The following is a 7,989-nucleotide window of genomic DNA, read 5'->3' on the forward strand; positions in this document are numbered from 1 at the left end:
GGATCACTGTCCAGCCCCACTACAGGCAACCTTTCAAACTCTATGAGAGACTGACAGCTACTGTGGCTGGACAATGCACTTAGCTGTATGGATGTTTAGGTCAGTATTTGACCAGGGATAAATGTTTGAAACCCAAGAAGCATGCTTTCCGGGCATTCATCCCTGGGCGCATAGTGCCCTACATTTTTGTACCACTAGATTTACCAGCCCTGCTGCTGGTAGCCTGTAAAGCGGTTCACCTGTGCTTAACAATTAAATAAAAATTGAATAATCAGCACAAGAGACATCATTTACAGTCAGTAGCATGTGTCCCTTGCACTGATTATTCTTCTTTCAGTTGAAATCCTCCTCTGCTCTGACCTACCCTTCCACCATAATTTTCCCCTGCAGCGGAGGTTAATACAACTAAAGGACTGTCACAGGCTCCCGTCAAGAGAGCCCAACTATGCCCACCCTTTCCATTTAGCTGCTCCATTCATAGAAGACATTCTTTGGCTTCTGTAATTGAAACACAATGTAAGAACATGGACTATGATTAAAAGATCCTCCCCCTCCATTCATAGACCTTGTTTAATTCAAAGAAGCTGTAGTATGGCTTCTATTAATGGAGCAGCTAGATCAGCCTTTTTCAACCAGGGTGCCTTGAGGTTTCTTCAGGGGTGCCCTAGCAAAATGCCTAAAAATTGCCCAAAAATGTATACAAGCCCATAGGTGGAGCAAGCCTGCCTTTTAGATACACAAAGCCACAGGTTTTTATTGTGCACCATTTCAACTTTTCAGCCATCGGCGTCCTAAAGTGATGTCATCAGTGTTGATAAGAAGGGTGGTGATTGCCTGCACAGCATCCTTGTTTGATCCTCCCCTGCACCTCTCCATCAACACTGGGGTCACATTAGCTGAGTGATGGAGAGAAACTGAGGGAGAGGAGAAACATTGGAACACTAGTTAGTATGCAGTGTGCAAAAGTGTATTTGCTTTGGAAGAGTAAATCTCCTCTAATGTTGGGTGTCCTACGTGTGTCCATGCTTCCACATTATGGAAAACGACTAGAATAGTATTTTACATTTTATAATGGGGTGCTTTATGAGACTGTCCATAAATTTAAAGGGTGCCTTGAGATTGTCTATAACTTTAAAGGGTGCCTTGACTGAAAAAAGGCTGAGGAACGCTGAGCTAAATAAATATGCCAGGCTTAGTCAGGCTCACCCCCACTGCACTGAAAGATTAAAGTGGCAGGGACGGAGGAGGATTTCACCTGAAAGAAGAGGAATCAGCAGAAGGTTTGATTGCTGAGGTGCTGATTTTTCTGTTTGTAATTTTAGCTACACTTAAGGGCTCTTTCACACGGGCATTCCGCATGTCTGTATATCATCCTATTTTTTTGCGGATGATATACGGACATAATGTAAGTCAATGGCATTGCGGATGTCAGCGGATGACCATCCCCTGACATCCGATTTTCATCCTTTCAGTTCTGTTCCGTTTTTGGAACGGAACAGAACCCTATTTTTTTTCCGTTTAAAAAACGGAACTCATGCAAAATCGGATGTCAGCGGTGTCATCCGCTGACATCCGCAATGCCCATAGACATACATTATGTCCGTATATCATCCGCAAACGGATGGGATGATATGCGGACAAGTGTCATCCGCTCCGTGAAAAAAAAAAAAGCACCGGAGCGGAACAAAAAAACTGAACGGCCGTGTGAAAGAGGCCTAAGGCTTTAAAAAATTTGGATTGGCGTTCAACTCAAAGTTGTTTGTAGCTTTTTTCGAGTTGATTTCAGTCCTATCTGATTTTCATGAATGTTATCATTGTAAACAAAATACAATAAACAAAAGTTTGGGACAAACTCAAGTTTGTAGAGTTTAAAGTACATTGAGGCATACAGAGTCGCAAGTCAGATAAGAATATTGATTCAGCAGTACACCAAAAGAAAAGCAAAACATTGAGTAATAACATGGTTGGGACAATACCAAAATCTGATATGGATGAGGGAGTATTTGCCTACTTAGAACCAGTATGATGAACAGAGGCCTATTAGAATCTGATCATTGATAGGATGGAGCATGCAAGCTAGACACAATTACTGAGTTTTAGATTGAGGAGTTGGGGGTGAGGATTTTAGGCTTAACAAAATTCAGACATAAAAGAAAAATGGGGGCTGGGGAAAAAGAGAGCATGAGGGGAATTTAAGAGGGGATAGGGTAGTCCTTCCCCACCTCTTTCATGTCCTGATTAAAGCGGAGTTCCACCCAAAAATGGAACTTCCACTTTAAGGCCTCCTGACTCCCTGACAAGCCACCTTTAGCAGGTCATTTTTATAGGAGGGAGTGGGTACCTACATTTGACAGGTACCCACTTCCACTTCTGCTCGGGCTGTGGAAGTTCTCTTCTCCCCTTCCCTCCCTGCAATATTCTAGGGCACATCACAGGTCCCAGAAGATTGCCCGTCCACTCAGGATGTGCAGCACGTCTCGCGCATGTGCAGTGCATGCCCGGCTGTGAAGCCACAAGCTGTTACAGCCAGGTGCCCACATTAGTGATGCCAGCGCCACCGGGAGAAGAGGGAGAGAACCAAAGCTTCCGGCTGCATCGTTGGACCTTGGGACAGGTGAGTGTGTTTATTAAAAGTCAGCAGCTACACTTTTTGTAGCTGCTAACTTTTAATAAACACAAACACGGGTCTAATGCATTTTCTTTTTTGATGCAATGGGCTCCATTCACAAAGCGGTATCTAACCGCATCTGAGTATGCGGTAAGATAACGCATAGCGTTTTTCAAAACGTTTTTTTAGCATACACTAAAAAATGCTACTAAAATACTGCATGAGTTATTTCATAAAGACATGCAGTATTTTAGTAGCGAAAGCATGGGGTAATTTACAGACAACGGTAGCTGGCGTTCTTTCCACAGGCTGTCAAAAGCTGGTTGTTAAGGAGTGGGCGGCTGCCGGTGTCCTTAACAAACAAGTAAATGTCATGGTTGTTAAGGACCGCCCCGTCCTTAACCACTTTAAGACTGCTCATGTTGCTGCTACTGCCGCAGATTGTTTACTGGTTGTTAAGACTGCCAGCGGCTGCCAGTTCCTTAAATATTGCTTGCCGGGACCACTATTTATTTACCACATGCGTTTTTTTTTCTGTTTGTGAATTTACTTTGTTTGACTGTTTCATGCATTGTTTACCAAGCATTTTTACTTTATGTTGTAATTACTGCATACAGAAATAGTGATCGCTAGTGCATTCCACAATGGCTAGCCTCTGATCTGTCCCGGGTCGCACTTACCTGCAAGAAGAAATACTTACCTTGAAAATGTATTGTCCAGTGCTGCCATCTCAGGTGTGAGCAGCTTGAAGCCAGAGCGATCCTCTTCTGTGTCCTCTTCCGCCTTCTTCGGTCCCACGATGCACTGCACCGGCCCTGCCGTCACTTCTGGTGCCGCAGCGTCATCCCTGCACAGCTTCTGGGCATGCCCAGAAGCTGTTTAGCAAGGTATGACGGTGCCTGCACCGGGAACTGACGTCGGGGCCGGTGCAGGCGCATTGATTCCTGGGAGCGATGGCGTTCAGCTCCCAGGAATCATTGCAAAGCCAGGAAGTGACGAACTGCCGTGGCCGCCGAGGGGAGGAAGAGGAAGTAAGGTAAAAAAAAAAATGCGATTATCCATTTGTTTTTCAGGTGACCCGGAGCGGGAAGATGGAGGTAAGTTTAATTTTAGGGTGGAACTTCGCTTTAAATGCCGCATGCAATCTGGTTCTGTGAATGGAGCCCAATATCCCAAAACTCCTGAGAATATTGAAATACCGACCAGGTTGTAGTGATTTATTGATCCATCTTATGTTCTACTGCAGTTAGGCATTCAAAGTTCAGGATAATGTCTAGTTCTGCTGCACATTTTGCAATAGTTGGCATATGTGGGGAACATCAAAAACAGGGGATGATGGCTCTGGCTGCACTAAGGAAGTAGCTGAGGACATCCTTTTTATTGGACTTGATTGACTCTGTGATTATCGAGAGTAGTGCTGTCTCAGGAGTGTTAGGCATTTTGTGCCCTCACTCTGGTATAGATTGATTAAATACTATTCTAGAAGTTCTCAATAGGAGGACATTCCCACCAGATGTGGGCTATGTTATCAATGGAGACCTGGCATCTACAGCAACTGTTGGGTGGAGATGGGTACAAGCCGGTGATGATATATAGGCATTTGTAACAGTGGGCGAAAATTGTAAAATGTTTCTCCTGGCTTCACTGGCAGTTAATAATTTTTGGGTGTAAAGGCCTTTCCCAGTCATCGGTTATAAATGCTATACCATACTATTTGGCCCAAGTTTATGTGTTATTGGGTAGGGTTGCATAAGACATGTGATCAAATAGTACAAATTTGATATATGATATGGGTTGGGGAGGACTTTTGTAGAAGAAAATTTTCAAAAGGGGTGGGGGAGGATATCAGCTTATGCTTATCTAGGACTGAATGAAAAAAGGGTGTGAATTGTTGGTGTACTAGCTATAGAGATTGTGGTGAATGAAGAGACTGAGGTTACTGGGCAGAAAGTGTAATAAAATAACTGCGCTAATCACAGAAATTCAATAAGGGTGAGGAATTAAATTAATTCAAAGCTGCAGCTACAGTGTGAAACACCAAGGTAACACATAAAAGAAGGGTAAAGCTGCACTAAATGATACATGTAATAAAACAAATATAATAAATTATATCTCAAAGAGATAGCATTGAGCTATCAAGCTAGTGACTAATCAAGTGATTGTGCAAACAAACAAATAAATAAAGGTGACTCCAAATTAATTACAATTAAATTCAGTAGAACACAAAGTCCATCAAAGAATGAGAAGTCCAAAGGTGTGTATAATAGTGCTCAAAGACAGAATCCTCCACCACTAAATAATATTCTTTCCACCGTGTTGAGGAGCAAATCACGCTAATGCGCTTACCAGATGAAGGCTGTAATCAGGCATATATGGCTCATGAAAGTATATCCAACCAGCTCAACCAGGACCCTTGGCAACTCCACTCAGACCAGCAAGATGATAGACACCGCAACATAGAGAACCCGGACAGTCCACAATCCAGCAATGATCATGAAAGAATAATAGCCACCATAGTGAAGTATGCAAAAATGGACATTTATTGTAATGGTAAAACACTCACATGTATAAAAACGAACAGCGCATGTATCGGCAGGATCCAAAAAACACACAGCCGCCCGACTTCCGGGTATCACGTGGTGACATCAGCTCGCCTTCCCGACGCGTTTCGTCATAGATGACTTCTTCCTGGGGACTCGGGCGGCGTGCTGACTCACCAATCAAATAGCCACAAACTGGCGGAACTGTACCATCGTTACCGCCCCTCTCTGGGCCGTACCCACATGCAGCAAACGCCATATCTGATATGGGAAAATGCCAGCAACAGCCACTAAAGCTTTACAAGTAGACAGCCATACGGCAGACGGCCATAACGGGGCAGACTAATAAACAGAAACAACAATTGCCATCTTTGATATGGGATATTGCCAATTGAGATCGTATACATAAACTGGGCAAAATATCAACACATCATAGGCGATACCAATCAATGTATGGGTCAGAACGAACGGCACCACAATTAGATGACATATATATAGCGTGTTTGAAAGCCACCTATATATGACAATGGCGTCTTACCTCACATCACTGTGTCAACAATAGACACGCACAATGATGTATGAGGGAGAGCTGCCAGTACTATCCTTTTGTTAAAAAAAAAACATAGATTAAAACATACTATTTAATTCATATATTAATAAATTGTTAAAATCATAAACATTATTAAAATTTAATTCAACCTTGTCCACCAAACCATTGAGCTGGGATAAACCCGATGGGCTTATAAAATATCCTAAATTCAGCCAATAAGGCTATGCTGCATGCAGATGCGACTCACACAGGGTTCACAGTTAATAATATAAATACATACATATATACATATACCATATAAATATAAGCCCTCATACATATATATATATATATATATATATATATATATATATATATATATATATATATATATATAAAACCATAAGCTAAAAGTGTTTAAACTACGTAACCTCAGGTGTAGTAGTTTGGTGATCTTGTTGCATGTCTACTGCTAATCCTTGTGCCAAACTAGAGAGATACGGGATGTTTTCCATATGGAAAGGAGGTGTTTCATTCGAGCAGGAAGAGCTGTACGGCTCTCCTCTGATGAGGTGCAATCAAAGGTAAGGATTGTAGGTCGAGAGGGGCAAGAGAATGCTCAAAATTAATGTAGAGCTTGAAAGAATGATGATAAAACCAGTACAATTGCTATACAGAGGCCTAGTAGTATAAGGCAATGTCTAAGTAGTTTGCCCAACCCTTATTTTTAGGTGGAAACAATCATTTGCAGAGTTCCAGGTGGCTCAGCAAGCAGAGTCACTGCCAGACACAGGAGAGGTCCCAGGTTCAAGTCTGGGTCTTGACAACATGTGAATGTGACTTTCAGGGGACATGTACAGTGCGACCGCGGTGCTGTTTTGAAAAGGGTCCTGTACATTTTTGGGTCCAGTTCAGGTGTGAATTCAGGCAAAAATTCACACCTGAATCGCACCTGAATCGCACCTGAACTGGTGAACAGAAACACACCGGACTCTGGACTGCAAGTTGAAGCCGAACATGTGTGAACCCAGGCTTAGACCACCGTATCCACAGGGTTACAATGCTACTATGGGAAAATCACTTCAGAATGAACAGTATTGTCACCCTGGTAAAACTAAGGAATCTACTGGCAGGATCAGCAGGTAATCATGCTAAAGTTAAAGTGATTGTAAATAATCACCTTGTAAAACAAACCATTCAGTTTAAACTCTTCCCGTCCACGCTATAGCCGAAAGATGGCTACAGTGCGGACCTTAATTGCCGGGAGGGCGTCCATGTACGTCCTCCCTGCAGAGCGCGTGCAGCTCGCTCTGTGATCAGCAAGTTCATGAGACTTGGCTGATCACAGATCGGAGAAAGCGGCCGGTCCCGGCCCCCGGCCCCTTACCACGTGATCAGCTGTCAACCAATGAGCTGTCAGTGTGAGGACAAAAAAAGCCGATCAGCGCTGCTGTCAGAGGAACATCAGTCCCGAAGAGGAGAGGGGCATCTGTGCCTACCAGTGCAAGCTACCAGTGCCACCTACCAGTGCCCACCAAAGCTACCTATCAGTGCCAATCAGTGCCCCATCATCAGTGCTGCCCATCAGTGTCACCTACCAGTGCCCATCATTGCCAATCCATGCCACCCATCAGTGCCACCTATTAGTGCCCATCAGTGCCCATGAGTGCCACCTATCAGTGCCACCTATTAGTGCCCTTCAGTACCACCTACCAGTGCCCTTCAGTGCCGCCCATTAGTGCCCATCGGTGCCACCCATCAGTGCCACCTACCAGTGCCCACCAGTGCTGCCTTATCAGTGCCACCTTATCAGTGCCGCCTATTAGTGCCTATCAGTGCAGGCTATCAGTGCCCATCAGCGCAGCCTATCAGTGCCTATCAGGGCCCATCAGTGCTGCCTCATCAGCGCACATCAATGAAGGAGAAAAATTACTGGTTTGCAAAATTTTATAACAAACTATAAAAACAGGTTTTTTTTTTTTTTTTCAAAATTTTTGGCCTTTTTTTTGTTTGTTCAGTAAAAAAAAAAAAACAGCAGTGATTAAATACCACCAAAAGAAAGCTTTATTTGTTTGAAAAAAATTATAAAAATGTCATTTTGGTACAGTGTTGCATGACTGTGCAATTGTCATTCAAAGTGCCACAGTGCTGAAAGCTGAGAATTGGACTGGGCAGGAAGGGGGTTTAAGTGCCCTGTAGGCAAGTGGTTAAAATAGAAGGCAAAACATTTTTGTAGATTTTCCCACAGTACACAGAACATGAAAATGCAATTATTTTAGTAAATACAGTAAATATAAACTGCTAAATACCTT

The sequence above is a fragment of the Pelophylax lessonae genome, assembly GCF_965119305.1.
Source record: "Pelophylax lessonae genome assembly, chromosome: 5".
NCBI lineage: Eukaryota > Metazoa > Chordata > Amphibia > Anura > Ranidae > Pelophylax > Pelophylax lessonae.